Source organism: Oncorhynchus mykiss, chromosome 9 (genome assembly GCF_013265735.2).
Source record: "Oncorhynchus mykiss isolate Arlee chromosome 9, USDA_OmykA_1.1, whole genome shotgun sequence".
In the NCBI taxonomy this organism is placed as follows: domain Eukaryota; kingdom Metazoa; phylum Chordata; class Actinopteri; order Salmoniformes; family Salmonidae; genus Oncorhynchus; species Oncorhynchus mykiss.
The window spans coordinates 30,355,424-30,366,093 of record NC_048573.1 but is presented as its reverse complement, the minus strand read 5'-3'; the positions used below and the strand labels follow the sequence as shown (position 1 = coordinate 30,366,093).

The following is a 10,670-nucleotide window of genomic DNA, read 5'->3' as shown; positions in this document are numbered from 1 at the left end:
TGTTCCCAGGCCGTCATTGAAAATAAGAATTTGTTCTTAACTGACTTGCCTGGTTAAATAAAGGTAAAATAAATAAAATAAATTGACCCTAACTAACTTTAGCTCCTGTTTTAGCTAGTCTTTGGGTTTTTGTTACATGAATATATACCTCTTCTATAATATATTTTACTAGTAAACTGTCTAAAGAGATAATTGTATGTACTGTTGTAGACTATGTAATACAAGAGTAGTATTTTAGTGGTTTGTACACCACCACCAGACAATATTTTTGTGTTATCATTAAATTTCATGAAGAGCTGAGAGCTACAGCAGGGAGAACAAGTATTTGATACACTGCCAATTTAGCAGGTTTTCCTACTTACAAAGCATGTAGAGGTCTGTAATTTTTATCATAGGTACACTTCAACTGTGAGAAACAGAATCTAAAAAATCCAGAAAATCAAATTATATGATTTTTAAGTAATTAATTTGCATTTTATTGCATGACATAAGTATTTGATGTATCAGAAAAGCAGAACTTAATATTTGGTACAGAAACCTTTGTTTGCAATTACAGAGATCATACGTTTCCTGTAGTTCTTGACCAGGTTTGCACACACTGCAGCAGGGATTTCGGCCCACTCCTCCATACAGACCTTCTCCAGATCTTTCAGGTTTCGGGGCTGTCGCTGGGCAATACGGACTTTCACCTCCCTCCAAAGATTTTCTATTGGGATCAGGTCTGGAGACTGGCTAGGCCACTCCAGGACCTTGATATGCTTCTTACAGAGCCACTCCTTAGTTGCCCTAGCTGTGTGTTTCGGGTCGTTGTCATGCTGGAAGACCCAGCCACGACCCATCTTCAATGCTCATGCTGAGGGAAGGAGTTTGTTGTCCAAGATCTCACTATACATGGCCCCATCCATCCTCCCCTCAATACTGTGCAGTCGTCCTGTCCCCTTTGCAGAAAAGCATCCCCAAAGAATGATGTTTCCACCTCCATGCTTCACGGTTGGGATGGTGTTATTGGGGTTGTACTCATCTTTCTTCTTCCTCCAAACATGGCGAGTGGAGTTTAGACCAAAAAGCTCTATTTTTGTCTTATCAGACCACATTACCTTCTCCCATTCCTCTGGATCATCCAGATGGTCATTGGCAAACTTCAGACGGGCCTGGACATGTGCTGGCGTAGTGTGTTACTAATGGTGTTCTCTGAGACTGTGGTCCCAGCTCTCTTCAGGTCATTGACCAGGTCCTGCCGTGTAGTTCTGGGCTGATCCCTCACCTTCCTCACGATCATTGATGCCTCACGAGGTGAGATCTTGCATTGAGCCCCAGACCGAGGGTGATTGACCGTCATCTTGAACTTCTTCCATTTTCTAATAATTGCGCCAACAGTTGTTGCCTTCTCACCAAGCTGCTTGCCTATTGTCCTGTAGCCCATCCCAGCCTTGTGCAGGTCTACAATTGTATCCCTGATGTCGTTACACCCTCTCTGGTCTTGGTCATTGTGGAGAGGTTGGAGTCTGTTTAATTGAGTGTGTAGACAGGTGTCTTTTATACAGGTAACGAGTTCAAACAGGTGCAGTTAATACAGGTAATGAGTGGAGAAGAGGAGGGCTTCTTAAAGAAAAACTAACAGGTCTGTGAGAGTAGGAATTCTTACTGGTTGGTAGGTGATCAAATACTTATGTCATGCAATAAAATGCAAATTAATGACTTAAAAATCATACAATGTGATTTTCTGGATTTTTGATTGATTTTAGATTCCGTTTCTCACAGTTGAAGTGTACCTATGATAAAAATTACAGACCTCTACATGCTTTGTAAGTAGGGAAACCTGCAAAATCGGCAGTGTATCAAATACTTGTTCTCCCCACTGTATATGTAATTGAGAAAGACGTTAATGCGTTTGTGAATGTTTTTAATTTCAAATGAATGTTCAGCAAATATGTTTATCAGATATATATTTATTATTTCATTGTGTCCCACACCTGAGACCTGTTACACAGGCCCAACGAAACAAGCTGTTTGTACATCACCCAAAAGCAGATGTATGCATTTGCAATTAAACCTCAAATCATCTGTTGTAAAAATACATTACAATTAAAGAGAATTTAAATACAGTAGCTACTTAGGTTTCTTTGGGTGTGATCCACGCATTGACTGTATATAGCTGCCCCAATGAACTAGCGAGACGTAATATAGTTACTATGTGCATAGTCATCTACTGTATGTTTCCCACATTTTCATTCTCATTTTATTCACAGGGAGCCTGGGAGGAGAATGCAGAACCCTGCATTACCTCAACACCAGGTAAGGAAGGGGAAAGGAGAGGTACTTGTTAAATAGGGAGAGAGAGGATACATATCCCAACCAGAAGCCATGGATTACAAGCAACATCCGCATCGAGCTAAAGGCTAGAGCTGCCACTTTCAAGTAGCGGGAGACTAATCCGGACGCTTATAATAAATCCCGCTATGCCCTCAGACGAGCCATCAAACAAGCAAAGCGTCAATACAGGATTAAGATTGAATCCTACTACACAGGCTTTGACGCTCGTCGGATGTGGCAGGGCTTGAAAACTATTACGGACTACAAAGGGAAACCCAGACACGAGCTGCCCAGTGACGCGAGCCTACCAGACAAGCTAAATGCCTTTTATGCTCGCTTCGAGGCAAGCAACACTGAAATATGCACAAGAGCACCAGCTGTTCTGGATGACTGTGTGATAACAGTCTCGGTAGCCAATGTGAATAAAACCTTTAAACAGGTCAACATTCACAAAGCCGCTGAGCCACACGGATTACCAGGACGTGTACTCAAAGCATGCCTGGACCAACTGTCAAGTGTCTTCACTGACATTTTCAACCTCTCCCTGACCGAGTCTGTAATACCTAAATGTTTGAAGCAGACCACCATAGATCCTGTGCCCAAGGAAGTGAAGGTAACCTGAATAAATTATTAACGCCCTGTGGCACTCATGTCGGTAGCCATGAAGTGCTTTAAAAGGCTGGTCATGACTCACATCAACAGCATCCTCCCGGACACCCTTGACCCACTCCAATTCACGAGTACACACAGATGACGCAATTTCAATCACACTCCACGCTGCCCTTTGTCACCTGGACAAAAGGAACACCTATGTGAGAATGCTGTTCATTGACTACAGCTCAGCGTTCAACACCATAGTGCCCATGAAGCTCATCACTAAGCTAATGACTCTGGGAATAAACACCTCCCTCTGCAACTGGATTCCTGACGGGCTGCCCCCAGGTTGTAAGAGTAGGCAACTCTTGAGTCTGCCACGCTGATCCTTAACACAGGGGCCCCTCAGGGGTGTGTACTTAGTCCCCTCCTGTATTCCCTGTTCGCCCACAACTGCGTGGCCAAACATGACTGCGTGGCCAAACATTACTCCAACACCATCATTAAGTTTATTGATGACACAACAGTAGTAGGCCTGATCACCGACAACGATGAAACGGCCAATAGGGAGGTCAGAGAACTGTCAGTGTGGTGCCAGGACAACCTCTCCCTAAATGTGAGCATGACAAAGGAGCTGATCGTGGACTACAGGAAAAGGTGGGCTGAACCACTGGGCAGGTAGCCTAGTGGTTAGAGCATTGGACTAGTAACCGAAAGATTGCTAGAAAGGTTGCAAGATCGAATCCCTGAGCTGACAAGGTAAAAATCTGTTGTTCTGCCCCTGAACAAGGTAGTTAATAAACTGTTCCTAGGCTGTCATTGAAAATAAGAATGTGTTCTTAACTGCCATGCCTAGTTAAATTCAAATTAAATTAAATAAAAATGTACATCGATGAGCGGGTCAAGAGTTTCAAGTTCCTTGGTGTCCACATCGCCAACGAACTATCATGGTCCAAACATACCAAGACAGTCTTGAAGAAGGCACAACAAAACCTTTTCCCCCTCAAGACACTGAAAATATTTTCCATGGGTCCCAAGATCCTCAAAAGGTTTGACAGCTGCACCATCGAGAGCATCCTTACCGGTTGCATCACCGACTGGTATGGCAACTGTTCGGCATCTGACCGTAAGGCGCTACAGAGGGTAGTGCGAACGGCAAGTGGTAACAGAGCGCCAAGTCTAGGACCAAAAGTCTCATCAACAGCTTCTTCCCCCAAGACATAAGACTGCTGAACAATGTGGTGGATGAATCAGAATTAGTTGGGTAAGATACATAATTAAGATGTCTTATCTGCATAACATGCTTATGTGATATACTTGTTATTAGAATGTATCCCTTTGGACTCTGGTGTTGGCAGTTGCACCTCTTCCCTCAGCTGGGGCTCAGTCACTTGGGGCCCAGAGAGGGGAGAGGTCAGGCTAGTCTTTTACATGTCTCTGGTGCTATGCAGAATATCAGAAAGGGAAGAGGACAGGATGGACAATTGCTTTCATATGTGAATGTGTCTTTACCTATTCCTAAACCACATTTGGCGATGGGGATGGGATGTGAATCTTCACTTGGTGACTGCTCCTGATGACCTCGGTAAATTGTGCACAAGGGATCCCTCAAACTTGGGATCTCAGGGAGACTAACCTAATATCTGTGGTTTGTTATGTCGACTAGGGCGGTGTATCTTTGCTATAAAATATCTCAGTAGCCATTGTGTTGTCACTCTCAACGGTTCATTAGAAATGGTGCATCGTTGAAAGTCATGGCTATTGCAAAGCTCTTATTATTAAATATGTAGGTTAAGTATAACTCTGACTCATGTGTTAAGTTTGTCTCTCCTCATTTGATAAGACAGAAATTAACCACCACAACAATTAATAAAATCGTCATTCGACAATTTACATTGACCCCTCCCTTTTGTACACTGCTGCTACTCGCTGTTTATTATCTATGCTTAGTCACTTCACCACCACCTACAGTACATGTACAAATTACCTCAACTAATCTGTACCCATGCACACTGACTCGGTACCGGTGCCCCCTGTATATAGCCTCGTTATTGTTATTCTTATTGTTTTACTTTTTATGATTACTTTTTTATTTTAGTAAATATCTTAAGAGATATCTTCTTATCTCTTCTTGAACTGCACTACTTCACTAAGCATTTTACAGTAAAGTCTACACTTGTATTTGGTGCATGTACTAATAAAGTTTGATTTGATTTGACATACAATCTCAATTAATCTTGCATCATATCTCCTGTATTGGAGTATCTAATTTGGGAGCAGTAATACTGACACAAACATTTTTTATAAACATTTTACATTTAGGCCATTAGCAGATGCTCTTATCTTGAGTGACTTTCAGTAGTGTGTGCATACATTTTCGTACTGGTCCCTCAAGAGAATCGAACCCACAACCCTGGCATTGCAAACGCCTTGACAAACTTTCTCCGACCATTATGAAATGTAATGTGGCTCCTTATTTTGTTTCCCCTTCATCCCAGAAATGGATCAGTTGGGGAAGCTGGGCTCTTCTAACCTGTGCTCTTCTAACCTGCAGAGTTTTCCCCACTGTCTAAACATTTCAACACAATATTGAAATATTACACAATTCTAAAATAATTTCATTCAATTGATATTTAATAAATCTCTGTTTGGTTCAATGTTATTAAACTGAAGCTGAAATATTGACTTCTATTAAACTGGGAGAAGGGGGGCACTTAAGGGGATTCTATTCGGACAACCCACATCAGGCCCGTTTTGCATGACTGTGGACAGGTCCTTTGATTCACAATCTCTCTCTCTCATACTACCATAATTCCAATTGATATGTAGTGCAGAATATGAGTGGAAGTAATAAAACCATTGGACTTCTAACAATGCTCTGCACAGATTATCAACAAAACATCCACCCAAAGAACCAGGAGCATGTGTGTGCTGTTCGGGAGCAGCTTCCGTCAGAGCAGGAAACCCCCGCTGAGCCCAGGCTTAAGGGGTTCCTGTATAATTGTGTATTGGAGGTCTTGGATTTGGCTTGGAGCTTTTAACTGGCCCATCTGTATACAAATGGTTAACTAGATTTTCCTGCTCTTCCAAGACCACGCCTCACTGCAGTAGGTCCAGGATGGGCAGGCTGAGCCAATACTCAACTTGCAGGATCTCAGTAATTACAACCGGTGGTTCTCAGGCCAGCCCAGATCTCTCATGGATCGCCCTGCGGAACATCCCCACATTGTTGTGCCACGCCTTCAGGAAGATGTTCTCCATGGGCAACCTCTTCTGGACGTATCTTGTGTCTCTGTGGGGCACTTATCTACCTAGCCTGTCCGCTAGATTTCATCCCCAAGGCCCTGTTCGGCCTGATAGGCTTCATGGCCTTTTTTTAAACCTTTATTTAACTAGGCAAGTCAGTGTCTCCTGACCCCTCCTGTCTCAGCCTCCAGTATTTATGCTGCAGTAGTTTATATGTCGGGGGGCTGGGGTCAGTTTTTTATATCTGGAGTACTTCTCCTGTCCTATTCGGCGTCCTGTGTGAATTCAAGTGTGCTCTCTCTAATTCTCTTTCTCTCTTTCTTTCTTTCTCTCTCTGAGGCCTAGGACCATGCCTTAGGACTACCTGACATGATGACTCCTTGCTGTCCCCAGTCCACCTGGCCGTGCTGCTGCTCCAGTTTCAATTGTTCTGCCTTATTATTATTGGACCATGCTGGTCACTTATGAACATTTGAACATCTTGGCCCTGTTCTGTTATAATCTCCACCCGGCACAGCCAGAAGAGGACTGGCCACCCCACATAGCCTGGTTCCTCTCTAGGTTTCTTCCTAGGTTTTGGCCTTTCTAGGGAGTTTTTCCTAGCCACCGTGCTTCTACACCTGCATTGCTTGCTGTTTGGGGTTTTAGGCTGGGTTTCTGTACAGCACTTTGAGATATCAGCTGATGTACGAAGGGCTACTGTATATAAATACATTTGATTTGATTTAAACAACAAATTATTATTTTCAATGATGGCCTAGAGACAGTGGGTTTAACTGCCTTGTTCAGGGGAAGAACTACAGATTTTTACCTTGTCAGCTCGGGCATTCTGTCTTGCATTCTGCCTTTTGGTTAATAGTCCAACGCTCTAACCACTAGGCTACCTGCCACCCCGACTTCTTTGTCATCTAGCTCCTCTTCATCTATGTCTCAGACTGGCAGGAGACTCAGACTGTCAGGTTGACAAACAGCCACTGGACAGGAGTATGTAATCAATCAAATACCTATTTATATCATGCCAGGTCAAACACACTGTGCCGGTCAGTGATCTTTATCTAGTGCTTTGGCCTTCAATGGGGCCCCGATAAAAGTCCCCCTGAATAAAGTCCCTATAATCAGGGGAACTTTATCAGGTGGGTGTGGGGGAGGGATATCAACAAAACAGTATAGTTCTTTTGGTAAGGTTATTGGAGCACTATACTACTAAAATAAATCAACAATTTGGATTGTTGAACTGGCTGATCTGAAGTTAACATTTTGTTTGTATTTGCAACTATAGATCTTTCATACATTTAGGTGTGTTTGAGAAGTACAATCCAATCTGGTATATTAAATGTGAAGTTCTCTCTCTTGCTAACATAAAAATAATAATAATAGAAATGTTACTAAACAGTCAGTTCTGTTGAACTTTGTCACCACACAGCAGTTGATGCTTTGCATTGTTTGATTTGGTACACATGATTGCTATATTAATTAAGGAAGCAATAGCTAAATGGAATATACCATTTTGATTACCTATCCGTATTGATTATTGTTACAGCTGAGGTAATTGGATACCACACTTGTGTGTTGTGTTGATTAAGTATAACACTGGGATATATTCAATATCTCTTCCCCCTTCAACTAATGCTAGTAAAACATTAAGGACACCTTCTTAATATTGAGTTGCACCCCCCCCCCTTTTTCCCTCAGAACAGCCTCAATTTGTCACAGCATGGACTCTGGTTGTCTGGATGTCCTTTGGGTGGTGGATCATTGTTGATAGACATGGAAAACTGTTGAGCGAGAAAATACCAGCAGCGATATTCCCATACCCCGTTCAAAGCCACTTAAATCTTTTGTCTTGCAAATTCACCCTCGGAATGGTACACATACACAATCCATATCTCAATTGTCTCAAGGCTTAACAATTATTCTTTAATACAGTGCCTTGCGAAAGTATTCGGCCCGCTTGAACTTTGCGACCTTTTGCCACATTTCAGGCTTCAAACATAAAGATATAAAACTGTAACAAGTGGGACACAATCATGAAGTGGAACGACATTTATTGGATATTTCAAACTTTTTTAACAAATGAAAAACTGAAAAATTGGGCGTGCAAAATTATTCAGCCCCTTTACTTTCAGTGCAGCAAACTCTCTCCAGAAGTTCAGTGAGGATCTCTGAATGATCCAATGTTGACCTAAATTACTAATGATGATAAATACAATCCACCTGTGTGTAATCAAGTCTCCGTATAAATGCACCTGCACTGTGATAGTCTCAGAGGTCCATTAAAAGCGCAGAGAGCATCATGAAGAAAAAGGAACACACCAGGCAGGACCGAGATATTGTTGTGAAGAAGTTTAAAGCCGGATTTGGATACAAAAAGATTTCCCAAGCTTTAAACATCCCAAGGAGCACTGTGCAAGCGATAATATTGAAATGGAAGGAGTATCAGAACACTGCAAATCTACCAAGACCTGGCCGTCCCTCTAAACTTTCAGCTCATACAAGGAGAAGACTGATCAGAGATGCAGCCAAGAGGCCCATGATCACTCTGGATGAACTGCAGAGATCTACAGCTGAGGTGGGAGACTCTGTCCATAGGACAACAATCAGTCGTATATTGCACAAATCTGGCCTTTATGGAAGAATGGCAAAAAGAAAGCCATTTCTTAAAGATATCCATAAAAAGTGTTGTTTAAAGTTTGCCACAAGCCACCTGGGAGACACACCAAACATGTGGAAGAAGGTGCTCTGGTCAGATGAAACCAAAATTGAACTTTTTGGCAACAATGCAAAATGTTATGTTTGGCGTAAAACCAACACAGCTGAACACACCATCCCCACTGTCAAACATGGTGGTGGCAGCATCATGGTTTGGGCCTGCTTTTCTTCAGCAGGGACAGGGAAGATGGTTAAAATTGATGGGAAGATGGATGGAGCCAAATACAGGACCATTCTGGAAGAAAACCTGATGGAGTCTGCAAAAGACCTGAGACTGGGACGGAGATTTGTCTTCCAACAAGACAATGATCCAAAACATAAAGCAAAATCTACAATGGAATGGTTCAAAAATAAACATATCCAGGTGTTAGAATGGCCAAGTCAAAGTCCAGACCTGAATCCAATCGAGAATCTGTGGAAAGAACTGAAAACTGCTGTTCACAAATGCTCTCCATCCAACCTCACTAAGCTCGAGCTGTTTTGCAAGGAGGAATGGGAAAACATTTCAGTCTCTCGATGTGCAAAACTGATAGAGACATACCCCAAGCGACTTACAGCTGTAATCTCAGCAAAAGGTGGCGCTACAAAGTATTAACTTAAGGGGGCTGAATAATTTTGCACGCCCAATTTTTCAGTTTTTGATTTGTTAAAAAAGTTTGAAATATCCAATAAATGTCGTTCCACTTCATGATTGTGTCCCACTTGTTGTTGATTCTTCACAAAAAAATACAGTTTTATATCTTTATGTTTGAAGCCTGAAATGTGGCAAAAGTTCGCAAAGTTCAAGGGGGCCGAATACTTTCGCAAGGCACTGTAACCTCTCTCCTTCCATTTATCTACACTGATTGAAGTGGATTTAGCGAGTGACGTCAATAAGGTATGATAGAGTTAACCTGGATTCACCTGGTCAGTCTATGTCATGGAAAGAGCAAGTGACCTTAATGTTTTGTACACTTAGTGTATAGATTACAGGAGCTGATGGTAATGTCAGGCTGTGGGTAACTGGTGCATGGAATCAGGCGCAGGAGAGCAGAGATGAGTGAAAAAGGTAGTTTATTCCACTGCACCAGTATAAAACAAATACTAAAGGTGCGTGAAAATACCGGTCACTCGTAAATAACGGGCATAAAAAGGAACCCAGCAAGCAATACCAGCCATAAAGATACAACCTGACCATAATAAAAAACATGCGGGAATCAACATGTGGGAATCAGAGGGTTAAATAATGAACATGTAATTGGGGAATAGAAACCAGGTGTGTAGAAAACAAAGACAAAACAAATGGGAAATGAAAAGTGGATCGATGATGGCTAGAAAGCCGGTGACGTCGACCGCTGAACGCCGCCCGTTTTGAAATCAATGTAATTCAAATGTGATAGCTAAGGAGATGGAGAAAACACCTGTCTCCAGATTACATCTTCAAACTAAGGGCAACCATGGCATCCGACAGGAGACACGTCCAACCATGAAGATGTATACAGGTAAGATATAGCTAGCGCCATTTTCAGATATTACACGTTTCTAATTTTGACAGAAAGAACCATTTGCTTGGCTAGCTATAGCTTAATGTTAGCTAGCTAACATTGAACCTTGCAGATTCGTGCGGGGAGTAACATCATGAGTTGTGATTATGGTTCATTGTTTACCTAGCTAGCTGTCTTAAACTACAGGCATTTTTTGTAATTTCATAATCCCAGTGTCAACACATGCAACAGCCACAGCCCCACCCTCCCCGCATCTCTCCTCTCCCTCTGTTAGCAGGGCCTGTCTGAAAAGAAATGTCTCCGTCAGAAAAAGCCCCCGATAAA

The 10,670-nt window shown here is 42.3% G+C and overlaps 1 pseudogene; it reads left to right on the top strand.

Moving 5' to 3' along the window:
- Window positions 1-5,301: 5,301 nt before the first annotated feature.
- Window positions 5,302-6,287, top strand: LOC110532982 (annotated as a pseudogene).
- The last annotated feature ends 4,383 nt before the right edge of the window (window positions 6,288-10,670 follow it).